We start from the raw sequence: 20813 nt of genomic DNA, 5'->3' as shown, positions 1-20813 counted from the left end.
ACACTTTAACAAGGAAGAGATATACACTGGTGTCCCACATTTCCATGAGAGGCCTTTGCTACATACTGTCCAGTCAAGGATGTTTGTATATTGAACATCCTTACAAGAGAAAGATGACAGCTCCTTCCACAGCAGAAGACAATTTGTTAACTGTCCAGTATAGTAAATACAACGTCTCCCTTCACATCAAAGGTTTGAAACATTTGTTTGCAATCCCTCTCCTGGATATTTCCTCTAGAGAAATAAAAACTGCTATTTACAAAATTCCATACACAAACAGTTATAGTAGCATTATTTGTGATGACAAAAAATGACAACTAAAATATCCTTCAATGGGTGAATGAATAAACAAACTATGGTACATCCATACAACAGAATGCTACTCAGGAAAACAATAAGAACAACAGGTATCAGTACACCCAACAACTTTGATGAATCTCAAAGGCTTTATGCTGATAGAAGCCAGCATCTTAGTTCCTTCTGGCTGCAGTAACAAAATACCATAAACTGGGTAGGTTATAAAAAACAGAAATTTATTTCTCACAGTTCAGGAAGCTGGCAAGTTCAAGATCAAGAAGTCAACAGATGTTGGTGTCTGGTGGTTCAATGAAGGTACCTTCTCCCCGTGTCCTCACATGGTGGGAGGGGAGACAGACTAGGCTCTCTGCGGTCTCTTATAAGGGCACTTATAAGCCCCAGTCATGAGGGCTCCACTTTCATGAACTAATCACCTCCCAAAGGCTCCACCTCCTAGTAGCATCACCTTGTGGTTCAGAATTTCAACATATGAATTTGGGGGACACACAAAGATTCAGATCATAGCAGTCATCTTAAAAGTTTACATACTGTATGATTTCATTTAGGAACTAGGGGTAGGAAAGGATGTGACTATAAAGGATTAGCACAAGGAAGTTTTTTTGGGGTGATGAAACTGTTCTGTATTCTGATTATGGAAGTGTTTACATAAATCTAATAAAATTTAAAAATTCGCAGAACATTATACTCCTCCCAAATCAATTTTACTCTATGATTTAAAAAAAAAAAAAAACCTCGACCGGGCACAGTGGCTCACGCCTATAATCCCAGCACTTTGGGAGGCCGAGGCGGGCGGATCACCTGAGGGCAGGAGTTCGAGACCAGCCTAGCCAACACAGCAAAACCCCGTCTCTATTAAACATACAAAAATTAGCTGGGCATGGTGGCAGACATCTGTAATCCCAGCTACTCGGGAAGCTGAGACACAAGAACCGCATGAACCTGGGAGATAGAGGTTGCAGTGAGCCAAGATCACGCCATTGCACCCCAGCCTGGGCAACAGAAGGAGACGCTGTCTCAAAAAAAAAAAAAGAAAAAAGAAACTTGAGAGGCAATTTCTAGGTTGGATTAGGGAGAAGTACAGAACAGGAGACACAGATACTGACCAAGAGACAACTACAACTAGAGGACTTGAGGTAACACAGTGGGTAGCCAGGCGAGGTGGCACTTGCCTGTAACCCCAGGTACTGAGGAGGCTGAGGCACAAGAATCACTTGGACCTGGGAGGCAGAGGCAGAGGCTGCAGTAAGCCGAGATTGCACCACTGCACTCCAGCCTGGGCAACAGAGTGAAACCCTGTCTCAAAAATAAATAAATAAATAAATAAATAAATAAATAAATAAATAAGAAGTAATACAGTGGGAATGGAAAGACGACGGATGGTAATCTACCTTAGAGGTCAGATCTAATGAGACTTGACAGGGAGAGGGAAATCTAATTAGAAAGAACTCTCAAGTTTACTGTTTACTTCCTCTACAAGGTTAAAGCCCTCCAAGGTCAGGATTTAGATCTAAGACACCAGCCATTTATAAATAGTAGATAAGGCTGAGGTCGAAAGGAAGAAAATAAGAAGTAGAAAAAAAGAATAGAGTCCTAGAATGTTTTTAAACACCATCTACTATGTCCTATGGTAAGAGATAAAGATACTAACATTAAGAAATCATGACTTATTCCATCAAAAAAGTAGTAAGTGGCAGAGACATCACTAAGCACTAAGCTTCCTTTTTTTTTTGGAAGACAGGGTCTGTCATTCAGGCTAGAGTGCAGTGGCGTGATCACAGCTCACTGCAGCCTTGACTTCTCGAGCTCAAGGCAATACTCCCACCACTCAGCCACCATGCCTGGCTAATTGTTATTTTTTTGTAGAGGCGGTGTTTCGCCACGTTACCCAGGTGGTCTTGAACTCCTGAGCTCAAGTAAGCCTATACTTAGTATGCCAAGTCCTGGGTTTCAAATTATTTTGAAAGTCTGAGCTAATCTTGCCATTATCATCCTGATGTCCCTTTTCTTACCTTCCAAGAGAAATGGGCAAAAGGAAATACCTATTTTTTCGCATAGAACAATTAAGTTTTTTAAATTTTGTACTATAAGTATGATAGTACTAGTCAATGTTACTAAAATGAACATAGTTTGGGAAGTCTGCCTAGCACATAACCTCCCGTGTTATCAGGAAACTGTCCTCTCAATCCACAAAGATAAGCTGGCAGCAGTTATATTTGTATAAGGTGAATGGTCCCCCAATTCAGGATCACAGCTGATTGCCTCCAACTGTGTTAGAGTCTTTTGCTTGGAGTTTTGGAAATGGGACTGAGTCAGGGCTGTTCTCTTGAATGATGGAGCTGTGTGACATGATCTTCTATCAAGTGGTCTGAGTATCAGGACAGTCTACAGAGTGAAATAGACATACCCCAAGAAGCAGAGAAAAGTAGAAGGTCCTATATGTCCTGAGTGATTTCAATCTCCCAGTTCCAATCCCTGGCTAAGGTTTAGCTGCACGCCCACCCTCAGATTCTGAGTCATACACCCTGGTCCCCTAACTGCTTTTTTCTTTTTTTCTTAAGCTGGTTCCAGTAGAGCCTATTATCTATGCCAAAAGACTTGTACAGATGCTCTTTAAGAGCTAGAAAAACATAAAGGAGTACTCTGTGGATTACTTGGCATACATTAAAAGCTCAGTATTTATTAGACAGAAACAATAACAATAGCTCTAAGAAGACTGATTTGGTGTGGACCATGAAATCACAGAGATCAGTCCTATCTGCACTCCAACCCCAGCTCTGTCACGTACTGGAAATGTAACTTTAGGCAAACTATGTAACATTTCTGAAACTCCCTTTCCTATCTCCCTCTCCAACCTCTCTGCTCCTATCATTCTCCACCTTTTCACCAAACTAAGCCTCATAGGACCTGTGCGCCCATGACCTTCACTCTCTGGTGCTACACCTGTGATTATGTTACCTTACACTGCAAAAAAGACTTTGCAGATATAATTAAGTTGACTAATCATTAAAATAAGGAGACTATCCTAGATATCTACATGGGCCCAATGAAAGCACATGAACCCTAAAATGCAGAAGAGAACAAGGACCCAGAATGGCCAAAACAATCTTGAAAAAGAATGTAAGAAAACTGACATTTCCTGATTTCAAAACTTACCACAAAGCCATGGTAATTACTACAGCGTGGTATTGGCACAAGGAAAGTCATAGAAATCAACGGAATAGAATTGAGATTCCAGAAATAAACCCACACGTCTTCTGTCAAATGATTTTCCACAAAAATACCAAGACCATTCAATGGAGAAAAAAGAGTCTTTTCACCAAATAGTGCTGGGAAAATTGGATAGCCACATGCAAAAGAACGATGTTAGATGTTAGATGCTTACTTCATACCACATACAAAAATTAACTCAGAATCAATCAAACACCTAAATGTAAAAGCTAAAACTAAAGCTCTCAGAAGAAAATGTAGAGGTAAAATTTTCATATTGGATTTGACAAAGGATGTTTAGATATGGCACCAAAAGCAGGAGCAACAAAAGACAGATAAATTGTACTCCAATAAAATTTTAATGTTTGTGCTTCAGATGACCTTCTCGAATGAAAACAGAACCCACAGAATGAGAGAAAACATTTGCAAGTCATTTATGTAATAAGGAACTTGTATCCAGAATATATAAAGAATTCTTATAACTCAATAATAAAAATTAACAATTTTTTCAGCAGGTTAAAAGATCTGAATGGACATTTCTCCAGAAAGATATGCAAACAGTCATGAGTATGTGAAAAGATGTTCCACATTATCAGTCATCAAGGAAGTGCGAAACAAAACCACAATGAGATGCCACTTCACATCCAGTAGGATGATTAGAACCAAAAAGTCAGAAATAACAAGTGTTGCCAAGAATGTGGGGAAACTGGAACCCTCATACACTGTTTGTAGGAATGTAAAATGGTACAGCCATTGTGGAGAAGCCTGGCAGTTTCTCAAATGATTAAACAATATTACCATAGAAACCAGCAATTTGACTCCTAGACTAAGGGAAATAAAAACATGTGTCCACAGAGAAACTTGTACATGAATGTTTATATCAGCATTATCCATAATAGTCCAAGAGCAGAAACAACCCAGATGTACATCAACTGATGAATTAATAAACAAAATGTGGTATATCCATAAAATGGAATATTACTTGGTCATAAAAAGGAATGAAGTACTGATATATGCTACAACATGGTGAACCCTGAAAACATGCTAAGTGAGAGATGCCAGTTATAAACAATCACACATTATATGATTCCATTCATCTGAACATCCATACCAGGGAAATCTAGAGACAGAAAATAGACTGGTGGTCATTTAGCACTGAGAGGGATAGAGAAAGGGCATGGGTTTCTTTTTGAGATAATGAAAATGTTCTAAAGTTGGCTGCGGTAATGGCTGTCACTTAAGTGCGCACTTCAAAAGGGAGAATTCTATGGTATGTGAATTATACCTCAATAAAGCTGTCTTTTTAAAAAACAGAAGAGACAGAATGTGAAGTTAGAGAGAGTCAAAGCACTATTGATGGTTTTGAAGCTGGAGGAGACTAAAAGCCAAGAAATTTGAGTGGCTTCTAGAAGCTGAGAATGACTTCTGGCTGACAGCCAGCAAAGAAACGACCTCAGACGTTCACCACATGAAAATGAATTCTGCCAACATGAGTGTGTCTGGAAGGAGACTCTCCCTATCACCTCCAAATAAAAACCCAGGCTGGCTGATGCTTAATTCTGACCTCCTGAGGTCCTCAGCAGAATACCCAGTAGAGCCTGCTTGAACCTCAAATCTACAGAACTTGCAGATAATAAATGAGTGCTGTGGACTAGGGGCGATGGCTCAAGCCTGTATTCCCAGCACTTAGGAAGGCTGAAGTAGGACAACTGATTGAGGCTGGGAATTTGAGGCTGCAGTGAGCTATGACTGCACCACTGAACTCCAGCATGGGCAACAGAGACCTTGTCTCTTAAAAAAATAAAAGTAAAAAATAAATGAGTGTTTTAAACTGCTATCCTTTCCACTTACCCCTTTGTTGGGAGAGTCTTTGCACATGCTATTCCAACATGAGTAATGCTGTGGCCCTTGCTGTCCAGGTGGTGGTTTGTTTCTCATCGTTTAGGTCTAAGCTTTCACATCAGACTGTGAGAGGCCTTCACTAGCCTCTGTGAAATACTACCTACCCCAACCTACCCAACCCTCACCTCCATCTTGGACCCAATGCCATTTCTCCATGTCCTATTTCTTATTATTCTTTGGGGGGGGGGGGGTGGGGGGGGTAGAAGCGGGGTCTTACCACGTAGCCCAGGCTGGTCTTGAACTTCTTACAGATGTGAGCCACCATGCCCAGCCTTCATGTCCTATTTCTTTTTTTTTCTTTTCTTTTCTTGAGACAGGGTCTCACCCTGTCACCTAGACTAGAGTGCAGTGGTGCGATCATGGCTTACAACACTCAACCTCCCCAGGCTCAACCAATCCTCTCGCCTCAGCCTCTTGAGTAGCTAGGACTATAGGCATATGGCACCACGCCTGGCTAAGTTTTGCATTTTTTGTAGAGACAGGGTTTCGCCATATTGACCAGGCTGATCTCGAATTCCTGGCCTCAAGTGATCCACCCACCTTGGCCTCCCAAAGTGCTGGGATTATAGGCATGAGCCACTGCACCCAGCCTCCATGTCCTATTTCTAATAAATATTTTTTATTTACTTATTTACCTGTTGGTCTGTCTCTCTCACTGCCACAATGCAATTTGCTGAGGACAGAGACATTATTTTCCTTCTCCACTGTTACATTTCTAGTGACTCAAATAGTACCAGTGTGGTGTTATAATATATATTGGTTTTCGTCCACAGTCCCTGGCTGGTAACTACCAGAGCCCTCATCCTAGGTTTTGTTTGTTTGTTTCTGTTTTTTTTTTTTTTTTTTTGAGACAGGGTCTTGCTCTGTTGCCCAAGCTGAAGTGCAGTGGTGAGGTCTCAGCTCACTGCAACCTCCGCTGCTTCCCAGGTTCAAGCGATTCTCCTGCCTCTGCTTCCCGAGTAACTGGTACTACAGGTGCCTGCCACCATGCCCAGCTAATTTTTGTATTTTAGGTAGACATGGGGTTTCACCATGTTGGCCAGGCTGCTCTCGAACTCCTGACGTCAAGTGATCTCCTACCTCAGACTCCCAAAGTGCTGGGATTACAGGCATGAGACACCACGCGCAGCCCCAGGCTTTTGTTATAAGGCTGGGTGTGTTAGGCCTCATGGGCAGCCTCTCTGACTTTCTCCTACCCTCCTTTTACCTGCCCCAAGGTCTATTCTGGATTGGTCTTAAACCCTCCGCAGAGAGGGTCCAGCTCTATACTCTGAGGGACGAATGTTGATGTCAGGAAGCCTCCATAAAAACCCAAGAGAACTGGGCCCAGGAAGCTTTCAGACAGCTGAACACAGTGGAGGTTCCTGGAGGTTGTGCACCCAGGGAAGGCATGGAAGTTCTGCACCTTCCCCCATTCCTCGCCCCCAGCATCTCCTTCACCTTTGCAATATCCGTTACAATAAACCGGTAAACAGAAGCATCTCCCTGAGTTCTGTAAACCACCTCAGCAAATTAATCGAATCTAAAAAGGGAGCCATGGGAACCCCAACTTGAAGCTGGTCAGTTAGAACTTCTGGAGGCCCAGAGTTGCAACTGATGGGGGTTAGGAGGGGCAGTCATGGGGACTGAGTTCTCACCCTGTGCGATCTGACACTACCTCCTGGTAGATAGTGCAGGAAGTGAACTAGAAGACACCCAGTCAGTGTGGTGTGCAGGGGAAGAATCCCCACACATACCGTCACGGAAGTCTTCTGTGTTGATGAGTGCTGTGGCGTGAGCAGAGGAAAAACACAGTTTGAAGGGTTTTTTCTCCTGCACAACTGGGCATATCACAGGTTCTCAATTCTTTGTTGAAAGAACAAAAACGGAATGAATAAGGTTATTGTAGAGACCATAGAATAACATGGCTATAAAGCAATGATACATACTAATCGCTTAATAAATACAAAAATCCCTTCCCCAGGGCCAGGTGCAATGGTTCACGCCTATAATCCCAGCACTTTGGGAGGTGAAGGTGGGAGGATGGCTTGAAGTCAAGCATTCAAGACCAGCCTGGGCAACACAGCAAGACTCAGTCTGTCTCTATTATTTAAAAATGTTCAGGCCAGGCGCGGTGGCTCACGCCTGTAATCCCAGCACTTTGGGAGGCCAAGGCGGGCGGATCACGAGGTCAGGAGATCGAGACCATCCTGGCTAACATGGTGAAACCCCGTCTCTACTAAAAATACAAAAAATTAGCCAGGCGTAGTGGTGGGCGCCTGTAGTCCCAGCTACTGGGGAGGCTGAGGCAGGAGAATGGCGTGAACCCGGGAGGTGGAGCTTGCAGTGAGCCAAGATTGTGCCACTGCACTCCAGCCTGGGTGACAGAGCCAGACTCCGTCTCAAAAAAAAAAAAAAAATGTTCAAAAATCTCTTCCCCTCATGAGTGATTAGCCATTATGTTAAAATTATAAATGCTGGCTGGGCGTGGTGGATCACGCCTATAATCCCAGCACTTTGGGAGGCTGAGATGGGCAGATCACATGGTCAGGAGTTTGAGACCAGGCTGGCCAACACACTGAAACTCCGTGTCTATTAAAAATACAAAAATTAGCCAGGCATGGTAGCATGCACCCGTAGTCCCAGTTACTCAGGAGGCTGAGGCAGGAAAATCACTTGAACCCGGGAGGCAGAGGTTGTGGTGAGCTGAGGCCGTGCCATTGCACTCCAGCCTAGGCAACGGAGCGAGACTCCGTCTCAAAAAAATAAAAAAATAAAAATAAAAAAATTATACATGCTAACCAACTTTACAAGGGAAAATAAACATCTATGGGATGGTTAAACAAACTGGGGCATGACCACACAAGAGAATACCTAACACTAAAAAGAACAAACTATTTAACACGAGCAACACGTTGAGTTTTCTAAAAAGTGCATCCTAAAAGGTCACATACTCTAGGATTTATACTACCTTTCCAAATGACAAAACTTTAAATATGGAGGACAAATTAGTGCTTTTCCCAGGTTAAGAGTGGTGAAGGCAAGGGAGAGGAGGGGAAGGAAAATGGTGTAAGCAGTTAACCCAGCAGGCCTGAGTTGCTCAAATGATGCACATTCTCAGACGGGCCTGATTGGTCAGCTGGGTTAGACTGGCCCTTGGTCAGCTCCTAGAAACTGAGGTCTTGTACTAGCCCTATGCCCTAGATGATACGGGTGTTTTGTATGGTTACAGTACTGAACCATACCAGCTTGTCTAGATATTTTGTGCAAACTGTAGTAAACACTTGCTTTCCTTCTGGAGTTGCTGTAACGGTGATCAGTTGCAAAGGGACTATATGCCTATGTGATATGGTTTGGAACTGTGTCCCCACCCAAATGTCATGTTGAATTGTAATCCCCAGTGTTGGACGTGGGGCCTGTGAAAGGTGATCTGATCATGGGGCAGTTACTCATGAATGGTTTCGCACCATCCCCTGCGGCTCTGCGCTTGCACCTTCTCTCTTGCTCCTGCTCCCCTTTTGCTTTCCACTGTCACTGGAAGCTTCCTGAGGCCTCCCTAGAAGCAGAGGCTGCAATGCTTCCTGTACAGCCTGTCGAACTGTGAGCCAATTAAACCTCCTTTCTTTTTTTTTTTTTTTTTTTTTGAGACGGAGTCTCGCTCTGTCGCCCAGGCTGGAGTGCAGTGGCACGATCTCGGCTCACTGCAAGCTCCGCCTCCCGGGTTCACGCCATTCTCCTGCCTCAGCCTCTCCGAGTAGCTGGGACTACAGGCGCCCGCCACCACGCCCGGCTAATTTTTTTGTATTTTTAGTAGAGACGGGGTTTCACCGTGGTCTCGATCTCCTGACCTCGTGATCCGCCCGCCTCGGCCTCCCAAAGTGATGGGATTACAAGCATGAGCCATTGCGCCCAGCCAAACCTCCTTTCTTTATAAATTACTCAATCTCAGGTATTTCTTTATAGTTATGTGAGAATGAACGAACTAATATACTATGTGACCAACCTCCAATAAAAGCCCTGGATTCTGAGGTGTACATGAGCTTTCACAATAAAAAACACTTCACACATGTTGCTAGAGTTTACGGCTGGGGAAGTAAGCACATCGTGGGCAACTCTGCTGGGAGAAGACTCTTCGAATCTTAACAATGCTGGTGTCCTGTAGAATCTGCTCAATGCACAACTACCCTTTATTAATCCTGCTTTGTATCCTCTCACTGTAACAAACCACAGCAAGGAATAAATATGTCCTGTGAGAGCCTCGAGCGAATTACGAAACCTGTGGGCAGCCCTGGGGACTGATGACACAGGATGTGATTACAAGGGCATAAGGGAAGTCTTTGGGGTAATGGAATAGTTCTGTATCTTGACTATGGTGGTGGCTACAGGAATCTACGTATGAGATGAAATGTGCATGACACTATACACATACATTGCACAAATATCAATTTCCTGGTTTTGACATTACATTATAGTTGTGTAAGATGTAACCATTAAGCAAACTAGAAGAGTACACAGGACCTGTGTCTGTACTATCTTTACAGCTTCCTATGGATTTGAAGTCATTAATTGTTCCAAATTTTAAAGTTTAGTTAAAAATCACACATGAACGTTTTTTAATAAAAATAAACACCTATCATGGGACTAACGTGCATCAGTTAAACACACCACTCAGATCATTCTGTTGCTTCTAAGTATAAAAAGAGAGCAAGGGTACCACCAAAAGAGAGTGACATCATTTGAAAGTCTACATAGCGTGGTGACAGCTATAATGGTAGAAGGTAGGAGAGTCGGCACACTCAGATTGGACATCAGAGCTACAGACAGCATATCCTGTAAACACAGGAAGAAACATGGGGGATCGACTGTGTGAGACTCAACTCCTTCTCTCCTGGGCAGACAGACCTGTCCATAGACAGGTAACCACCGACAGCACTGCTTCCAGGAGGGAGCTCTGAGGGGCCACACGCAGCTCCTGTTGGAGCACTGCACTCCAATAAATAGGAGCTTGATTGAGCAACCTGGACATAAAGAATGCACAATTTGCTGGGCGCGGTGGTTCACGCCTGTAATCCCAGCACTTTGGGTGGCCGAGGCGGGTGGATCACGAGGTCAGGAGATCGAGACCACAGTGAAACTCCGTCTCTACTAAAAATACAAAAAATTAGCTGGGCACGGTGGCAGGCGCCTGTAGTCCCAGCTACTTGGGAGGCTGAGGCAGGAGAATGGCATGAACCCGGGAGGCGGAGCTTGCAGTGAGCCGAGATCATGCCACTGCACTCCAGCCTGGGGGACAGGGCGAGACTCTGTCTCAAAAAAAAAAAAAAAAAAGAATGCACAATTCAATTGGTCCCACTTATGTCAGGGAAAACAGAGTAAAAATGATCTCTGCTGCTGGGACAGTTACGATTCTGTAAATTGTGCCCCAGGGCTGGGATTTATTCTAGGTCCAGGTACCCTAAAAAGGACAGAGAGGTACAAAGCTTACTTACAAAGCTCACAGAACTATTAGTGTTCTTTCTTAAGGCTCTGGATGCAAACCAGTTTCGTCTCAGAAAAGCAAAACGAAAACACTTTGCAGATGTTGAGTAGTTTCCCTCGATCCTTCTTGAGGGTCTGCTTCCTATTCCTGGGTTCAATGTCATGCCCTCAGAGGTCATTCCTCTCTCCAGGCAACTCATCTGGGACTTACAGGAAACATTCAATCAATTCTAGCAAAACGATAAGGTATAAGGTATCCTTTGACCTCAGTTAAGAAATAAAACTTATGGGCCGGGAGCGGTGGCTTACGCCTGTAATCTCAGCACTTTGGGAGGCCGAGGTGGGCGGATCACGAGGTCAGGAGATTGAGACCATCCTGGCTAACATGGTGAAACCCCGTCTCTACTAAAAATACTAAAAATTAGCCGGGCGTGGTGGCGGGCGCCTATAGTCCCAGCTACTCGGGAGGCTGAGGCAGGAGAATGGCGTGAACCTGGGAGACGGAGCTTGCAATGAGCCCAGATCGCGCCACTGCACTCCAGCCTGGGCAACAGAGCAAGACTCCTTCTCAAAAAAAAAAAAGAAAGAAAAGAAAAGAAACAAAACTTATGGGTTATGGATGATTTTTTTTCCCTTAAATTTTTTTTTCCACTTAGAAAAGTAAAGAATACTCTTTATTTACAAAACCTGATATATACAGACAAGCAAAAAAAAATGTTTTAGTCAGCCAGGCGCAGTGGCTCATGCCTGTAATCCCAGCACTTTGGGAGGTCGAGGCGGGCGAATCACGAGGTCAGGAGATCGAGACCATCCTGACTAACACGGTGAAACCCCGTCTCTACTAAAAATACAAAAAGTTAGCCGGGCATGGTGGCGGGTGCCTGTAGTCCCAGCTACTTGGGAGGCTGAGGCAGGAGAATGGCGTGAACCTGGCAGGCGGAGCTTGCGGTGAGCCGAGATCATGCCACTGCACGCCAGCCTGGGCGGCAGAGCGAGACTCCGTCTCAAAAAAAAAAAAAAGTTTTAGTCATCATGCAGAGACAGTTACTGCATATGGTACATATTCCCATAGTGTTCCCTCTGCACTCATTCAAATATTTATATACTGATTGATTACTGTACGAAAGGCACTTGGGATACAAATGTAAGTAAAAATAAATCATTTCAGTCACTGTGGAGCTTACTGTGTAATATGAGAGAGATGACTATATATCCGGAAGGCCTAAAGGAAGAAAATAAAACACTATTAATGCTGAGAAATTAACTTTAAAATGGCCAACTTTCAAAAAGAATTCACATTTATGTGAAATAAGCTAAATAGGTACATGAAATCTGTGGAACTCTTGTAACAGACAGACAATAACAAGTTAGAAAGTATAAAAAAGATATCAGTCATAATAGCATCAATATGTAAACACCTGTAGAAAAACTTTTTTTTTTTTGAGATGGAGTCTTGCTGTCGCCCAGGCTGGAGTGCAGTGGCGCGATCTCGGCTCACTGCAGGCTCCGCCCCCTGGGGTTCACACCAGTCTCCTGCCTCAGCCTCCCGAGTAGCTGGGACTACAGGCACCCGCCACCATGCCCGGCTAACTTTTTGTATTTTTAGTAGAGACGGGGTTTCACCGTTGTTAGCCAGGATGGTCTCGATCTCCTGACCTCGTGATCCGCCCACCTTGGCCTCCCAAAGTGCTGGGATTATAGGCGTGAGCCACCGCGCCCGGCCTGAAAAACATTTTAATGAGAAAGTATAATCCACATAAAAATATGGAAATATACTTAACCTAATGTGCGAAAATAAATGTTATAACCGTGTCAAACATTCCAAAATGTGTAAGTTTACTACAAATGGCCATAAAAATCTCACAAGACTTTTTGGAACTCAACAAAATGATTGTCAGCAAAAATAAACAGACTCAATTATTTTTTGATTTTCTAAATTAATTTTCTGAATTTTTATTTGCAAACTAGTTAGAAGACTGTGAACTCAAGAACAGACCTGTCCAACCACTACAGGATACGCTGACTCAGAAATTAATCTAATGTAATATATAAGGTAATTTAATGTTAGAAGAAGGGGGGGAAGGAGAAATTTTCAATAAATATTGTTGCAATAAGTGGTCAGCAATCTGATACCCCCTACATTAATTACAGGTATCTTTAAAAAGTTAAAGTTTTTAGAGACAAACAGAAAATGGAAAGAACTAAAATGAAGTATTCATGAAAGTTCTAAAGAGGTGAGGGTTATCTAAGGTTACAAACTGCAGGGAAAGTCAAAAAGGAAACAAAACTTAAAATACATAAACTGAAACATCTAGCTAGTTTTTAAGAGGCTATCTGTAGCCAAAACATAAAAGCAAATAAGGGACTAGAAAAAAAAATCTGAAGTAAACAGGACATGAAGTATTTTATTAAATTCAGAAATAGTACTAACAAAATTTAAAAATCTTTGATAGCCAAGCAGGACAAGGTTATGAGCAGACCATGACCTTGAGCAGACCGCAAAATGTGAGCAGTTTGCTAGAAACAGAAATGGAATGCCAAAGGGTATGTTCATTTAAAATTCTGACATATACCAAACTGGTCTGACAAAAAGACTATACTATTTACGTTCCCACCTACAGTGTATGAGAGAATCTGGTCTCCCATAACCTCATAAGCATAGCATTATCAAACTTTAATTTTTTGTCAATGTGACAGGCAAACAAAAAAAATCATTTAACGTGCATTTCCCTAAGGTTAGCCATCTTTAGAGATATTTATTAGCACTAGTATATTTTCTTTGATTAACTGATTTTGCTCATTTTTCTGTCATTACTATTTTCTTTTGATTTATACATACTCATATATCTTTCAGTCCTCACCTTCTTGGTATGAAGACACCATCATTCTAATAAAAGATTTATTGGCATTTGCAGTCTGTAATCCAAGGTTCACCAACTTTCATATGATTAAATATAATGCTTCCAAAATGAATGTGAATGTCAATGTCAGAGTTTTAATGTTAAATATAACAAAACATTATTTGTCCAAATGTTAGCTTGGACAAATAATTCCAAATGATAATCAACTCCCTAGAATATAATGTAGAGTTGATTGCTGCTGGAATGAGCAGAGCAAGCAGGGGAGCATTCTTAAGGAATGAGTTCTGGACAACAGTCTTCTATTGTACTAGATCACGCCCACCTTGGTTAAGCAAAATTGTAACTCTAATCTGAGCATGTCATTCTCCGGACTAACAGCTTAAAATTACATACAAGATAATCTGGCTACCGTAGCCTACTTTGTACCATTCTCTACGCCCTTGCCCAAGGAAGCAGCACAAATGGTCAATTTATTCACTAAGCTACTGACCAAAAATTGTTTCTCCTAACTCCACCTAAAGTAACAGCAACTTACAACATATTAGTTGGTCTCTGTTAAAGGCATTTCTTTTCTTTACACTTTTTCTTTTCTTTATTTGACATAGGATCTGGCTCTATAACCCAGGCTAGAGTGCAGTGGCATGATCACAGCTCACTGTAGCCATGACTGCCCAAGCTCAAGTGATCCTCTTCACTTTAGCTTCCCAAGTAGCTGGGACTACAGGTGTGCACCGCCATCCCTGGCTAAATTTTTTTTTTTTTTTTTTTTTTTTGAGACAGAGTCTCACTCTGTTGCCCAGGCTGGAGTGCAGTGATGCAATCTCAGCTCACTGCAAGCTCCGCCTCCCAGGTTCACACCATTCTCCTGCCTCAGCCTCCAGAGGAGCTGGGACTACAGGCACCCGCCACCACGCCCAGCTAATTTTTTGCATTTTTAGTAGAGACCGGGTTTTACCACATTAGCCAGGATGGTCTCAATATCCTGACCTCATGATCCGCCTGCCTTGGCCTCCCAAAGTGCTGGGATTACAGGTGTGAGCCACCACGCCCAGCCAACAGAGACAGGATCTAGCTATATTTCCCAGGCTGGTCTCGAACTCCTGGCCTCAAGCAATCCTCCCATCTTGGCCACCCAAAGTGCTGGGATTACAGGCATGAGCCAATGCACTCAGCTCAGAATTTTTTTCTTAAAGGCATATCATAGTTTTAGCTTTGCTGCAGCCATTTCATCCATAATCACTTGCTGTGGCTGGGTAAAGTGATATACACATACACACACACGCACACACTAGTTTAGAGAAATACAAAACGCAATGCCTAGACCTGAAATGTATTTATTCAGATTTGTTAGATGGCGCAATCAAATAAATATTTGTGTTATGCTCTAAGCTTTTAAGAAGTCTTTTGTATCTAAAATATAAGACACATATGTAAATGACATCCAACTGAGCTGGACTGGCCAATGTACTGAAAAACGGCTACCACACGTTGCTACAGGGCCTCACCCTGTTGGCTAGGCTGGTCTCCAACTCCTGGGCTCATGTGATCTGCCCACTGTGGCCTTCCAAAGTGCTGGGATTACAGGTATAAGCCCCCATGCCTGGGCTAAATTCTCAACAGAAATAATAGAAGCCAGAAGATAACCTGACAGTGCTGAAAGACACTAAAGTATGATGGCTTAAAAAAAAAAAAAAAAAGCTGAAAGAGAAAACCTGCCCACCTAGCATCTAGTGCTCAGTGACTATTTCCTTTAAAAACTGATGGCAAAGGCCTGGCACAGTGGCTCACACCTGTAATCCCAGCACTTTGGGAGGCCGATGTGGGCAGATCATGAGGTCAGGAGATCGAGACTGTCCTGGCTAACATAGAGAAACCCCGTCTCTACTAAAAATACAAAAAATTAGACGGAGTGTTGGCGGGCACCTGTAGTCCCAGCTATGCAGAAGCTGAGGCAGGAGAATCGCTTGAACCCAGGAGGCAGCCGTTGCAGTAAGCCGAGATTGCGCCACAGCACTCCAGCCTGGGCAACAGAGCAAGACTCTGTCTCAAAAAAAAAAAAAAATGGCCTAGTACGTTGGCTCACGCCTGTAATCCCAACACTTTGGGAGGCAGAGGCATGTGGATCACAAGGTCAGGAGTTCAAGACCAGCCTGGCCAACACAGTAAAACACCATCTCTACTAAAAATACAAAAATTAGCTGGGCGTGGTGGCGCATGCCTGTAGTCCCAGCTACACGGGAGACTGAGGTAAGAGAATTGCTTGAACCTGGGAGGCAGAGGTTGCAGCGAGCCAAGATCCTGCCACTGCACACCCGCCCAGGTGACACTGTGAGACTCTATCTAAAAAAAAAGATGGCAAAATAGACATTTTCAGATGAGAAAAAAACATTGTTATGCGAAGACATCCACGGAAGAAATACCAAGGAGAGCTCTTCAAACTGAAAGGAAAATTACCCTACCCCAACTGAAACACAGAGATGCAGAGGGAGCCTGGCCCCAAAATACAACTTTTATATCCACTGGGTAACACAAAAATTTGTGTGAATCACTTTATTACAGTGGTGTGGAACCAAACCCATAATATCTCCAAAGTATGCCTGTAATATTTTACAGCAGCCCTAGGGAAAAAAATATACCATCCAACAAGAATTGTTGTAAACTCTACAAATAATTAGAAGAAATGAGTTTTCTACAAATTTACATTGAACTCTGGGTTCACAGCAACACTTGTTCTTTACAAATAGGACAATCATACACCCCAGTTAGCAAGCAACAGTCCTGGCCTAAAAGCACCCCCTTTGATTCTCAAAAGTGACCTCCTGTGGATAATAAGTTACATGGTCATCCTATTTATGAACCCACTTAGAATACCCTTCTGTCTGTTCACCTTCAAATCCTACCCTGTTCAAGGATCAAGGGACATCTGACTCCATCTTCCCCACTGACAGCATAATTCTCTCTCCAGTTCCTGTAGCTTTTTATAAATACAGCCATTATAATACTCATGTCCTATTACAATTACTTGCTTACATATCCACCCCATGCTCTTAGCCACTTAGCACAGTGCCAGGAACTGAGCAGGTGCTCAATAGGTGTTTTCTAAGTTTCTCAAACGATTCGTCAGAAGACTGGCAAAGTACCTGCAGAGACAGTGTTCTCTCACTTTTGTCCCTTCCACACTCTCCAGGGCCCAGTGAAGGTGGGAGTAAAAAATTAAACAGCAAACAACTAACCTGACAAGCAGTGTTTCTGAGACTTGAATGCACATCAGTATCACTTGGAAGACTAGTTAAAACACAGAGTACTGGGTCCCACCCCAGAGTTTCTGATTCAGCTGGCCTGGGATAGGGCCTGAGAATTTGAATTTAACAAGTTTCCAGGTGATACTGCTAGGAACTACCTTTGAGAACCACCGCTATAAAGAAAACACCACAATTACGAAAATGTCCATTTATTCTCATGACTTCATTCCCAATGGGAGACTCTCTTTTCTGAACATGAGGAACCATGAGACAGTTTTTGGAAGAGACAAAAATCAAGACTTTTTTTTTTTTTTTTTAGACGGAGTTTCACTCTTGTTCCCCAGGCTGGAGTGCAGTGGCGTGATCTCGGCTCACTGCAACCTCCACCTTCTGGTTTCAAGTGATTCTCCTGCCTCAGCCTCCCAGTAGCTGGGATTACAGGTGTCCGCCACCACACCTGGCTAATTTTTGTATTTTTAGTAGAGACAGGGTTTCACCATGTTGGCCAGGCTGGGCTCGAACTCCTGACCTTGTTGAGATCCGTCCACGTCGGACTTGCAAAGCACTAGGATTACAGGCATGAGCCACCTCGCCCAGCCAAGACTTTTTTTTTTTAATTGGGACAGAGTCTCACTGTCACTCAGGCTGGAATGCAGTGGCACAATGATGGCTCACTGTAGGCTTGAACACCTAGGCTCAAGCAATCTTGAGCCTCAGCCTCCTGAGTAGCTGAGTTCAAGCCACCACACCTGGCTAGTTTCTTTCTTTTTTTTTTTTTTTTTTTTTTATACAGATGGGGTCTTTGTTGCTCAGACTGGTCTTGAACTCCTGGGCACAAGTGAGCCTCCCACCTTGGCCTCCCAAAGTGCTGGGATTACAGGTTGTGAGCCAATGCACCCAGCCTAAGATTATGACTTTTGGGACTCAAGGGCCCAGTGAAATAGGAGTCAAAGATCTGGGAAGGAGGCTGGTTTTCCCCTGAAGACACAATCCAAATTCTATAGCCACACAGGGAAGGCTTCAAAACAAAACTGAAAGCCTCTGAAAATCAAGAGTGAAAGTTTCAGCAATCTCATTGTTCTCAAGAGACAAATATGACAGTATAAAACCTCTGTTGGGGAGGGACTCCTATAAACTCCCAGACTATCAGCTGAAAGTCTTAGGTGGGTACCTGCTAGGAGTAAGGGCAAATCAAAGCAAAATGCGGCCTTATCCAACCTGCAACACAACCTCAACCCTCAGCTCAGTCTCTAGCAGTATTAGGTGATCAACCCCACTCTACCTGCCTTGCAAAAGGAAGAGTGATTTCTTCTCAGAAAAATATAATCATCCAGATCCTTACTGTATTCACAATGTCTCACATTCAGATAACTAAAAACCAACAGGAAAAGCGGATAATAGAAACAGATGCTCAGATGATTTATACTTGATTTTACCAGAAAGACTTATTTAATGGTATGTTTTTAAAAACAGAAAAAAAGAGGGAAGGCCAGACACGGTGGCTCACGCCTGTAATCCCAACACTTTGGAAGGCCGAGCTGGGCGGATCACCTGAGGTCAGGAGATCGAGACCAGCCTGGCCAACATGGTGAAACCCCATCTCTACTAAAAATACAAAAATTAGCCAGGTGCGGTGGCACACGTCTGTAATTCCAGCTACTCAGGAGGCTGAGGCAGGAGAATTGCTTGAACCTGGCAGGTGAAGGTTGCAGTGAGCCAAGATCACACCACTGCACTCCCACCTAGGCGACAATGTGAGAGACTCCGTCTGAAAAAAAAGAAAAAGAAAAAAAGAGGGAAAACATATAAAAAGATTAAGAATTTCAACTGCTAGGCCAGGCACGGTGGCTCACGCCTGTAATCCCAGCACTTTGGGAGGCCGAGGAGGATGGATCACGAGGTCAGGAGATCGAGACCACGGTGAAACCCCGTCTCTACTTAAAAAAAAAAAAAAAAAAAAAAATAGCCGGGCGTGGCAGCGGGCGCCTGTAGTCCCAGCTACTCGGAGAGGCTGAGGCAGAAGAATGGCGTGAACCCGGGAGGCGGAGCTTGCAGTGAGCCAAGATCGCGCCACTGCACTCCAGCCTGGGTGACAGAGCGAGACTCCGTCTCAAAAAAAAAAAAAGAATTTCAACTGCTAATTGGAATTTGTTAAGTGTCAAACTGAAATTCTAGATCTGAAAAGTATTTCTAAAATTAAGAATTCAAACCGTGTATTTAACAGCAGAACGAACACAGGAGAAGAGTATTTTCTAGCACTCAGATTCTTCTCCAAATACACGTAAAGCATTCGCTGAAAAATGAAACTGAAATCTTTGCATTTCACTGACGTAAATGGCAGAATCACTATCATAATCACTATTGCTCATGTTTGGGGCTGGAACTGGTTGGACCTGTAGTCCAACTGGCTGATCAGTTTTTCTGTCAGAATCTAAGAATCTTAACTTAACCTTAAAATAATCTCAACTTATTTCTCAAGCACCATTATGTGTGTATATTATATTTAAATGTACCAATATATTTATAGCACCAGAAAAATATGTATCTTTTAATGCATTGAGTTACCAGACAGAAGTATTAAAAAGGCAAAAATTCCTCTTTAAGGAAATAGCTTACATCCTATAAGTGCTCTTACAGGTAATGAAAAAACTGTGTCTGCAAGTTGTTCCCTAATATGTCACAAACCAAAAATAGGCTCTTGGGAGAAAGCAGTGTCTACTCAATATAGCTGATATTTAAAGAACTTAAATACTGAATTTCAGTACTGTCTCTGTCATAAAACATTGTATTTCCTGGAGCAAGTAACACCTTAACAATGTTTTATAAAAGCATCAGCAGTTAGCATATGGGTATGAAAACACTTTGCCATTGAATTTCTCACAAATGGTATTAAAAAGTGTCCATTCATGACTATACAACTTTTAAAACCCTAGACAAATAAAATCCACATGCACTCACTACAAATAAAATCTACACTCTCATTAGACAAAATCTATATTCTCAATACAACCCCAACTGCAATGGCCAATAAATTTACACAAATAAAAATATAATCCAACTTGCTAAAAAGGACCCAAGCATATTATCTTGTGACACACCAGTTATGATAAATTTTGGACATTCTATTTCATTAGTCTACAGTTTTGTTTGTTTTTGAGACGGAGTCTCTCTCTGTCACCCAGGCTGGAGTGCAGTGGCGCGATCTCAGCTCACTGCAAGCTCCACCTCCCAGGTTCCAGCGATTCTCCTGCTTCAGCCTCCCGAGTAGCTGGGACTACAGGCACCTGCCATCACACCCAGCAAATTTTTTTTTGTATTTTTAGTAGAGACGGGGTTTCACCGTGTTAGCCAGGATGGTCTCGATCTCCTGACCTCGTGATCTGCCCATCTTGGCCTCCCAAAGTGCTGGGAATACAGGCATGAGCCACCGCGCCCGGCCTGTTTGTTTTTAGAGATGGAGTCTTGCTTTGTTGCCCAGGCTAGAGTGTAGTGGCTATTTATAGACACAATCATAGCGCATGGCAGCCTCTAATACCTGACCTCTAGCAATCCTCCTGCCTCAGCCTCCCAAGTAGCTGGGACTACAGGTGAACACCACCTCGCCAGGCTCTGTTTTTTGTTTTTACACTTTGTATTTGCTTTCTTACAATATTCTATTCAAAACTTTGGTCACCAGCCCAACTCCTTTTTGAGGAACACATTTAGAAAACAATGTCAAAAGTTTTATGGATATACAATTAAGGAAACACAGCATTACATAACTATATTTAGGCAAGGGCAGTTTCACCCACTGTTTACTGAGTAGGAGTGAATAAGGATGGTCTCT

The 20813-nt window shown here is 43.0% G+C and overlaps 1 protein-coding gene across 4 annotated transcripts in view; it reads right to left on the bottom strand.

Moving 5' to 3' along the window:
• The window catches only part of RABGEF1 (RAB guanine nucleotide exchange factor 1), a 77278-nt gene that overhangs the window by 48159 nt on the left and 8306 nt on the right, over nt 1-20813 (bottom strand). The window lies entirely within an intron of this gene.

This window comes from Nomascus leucogenys, chromosome 17 (genome assembly GCF_006542625.1).
Source record: "Nomascus leucogenys isolate Asia chromosome 17, Asia_NLE_v1, whole genome shotgun sequence".
NCBI classification, from domain to species: domain Eukaryota; kingdom Metazoa; phylum Chordata; class Mammalia; order Primates; family Hylobatidae; genus Nomascus; species Nomascus leucogenys.
Note: the sequence above shows the minus strand (reverse complement) of the source record. Positions and strands in the feature narration are given on the sequence as shown.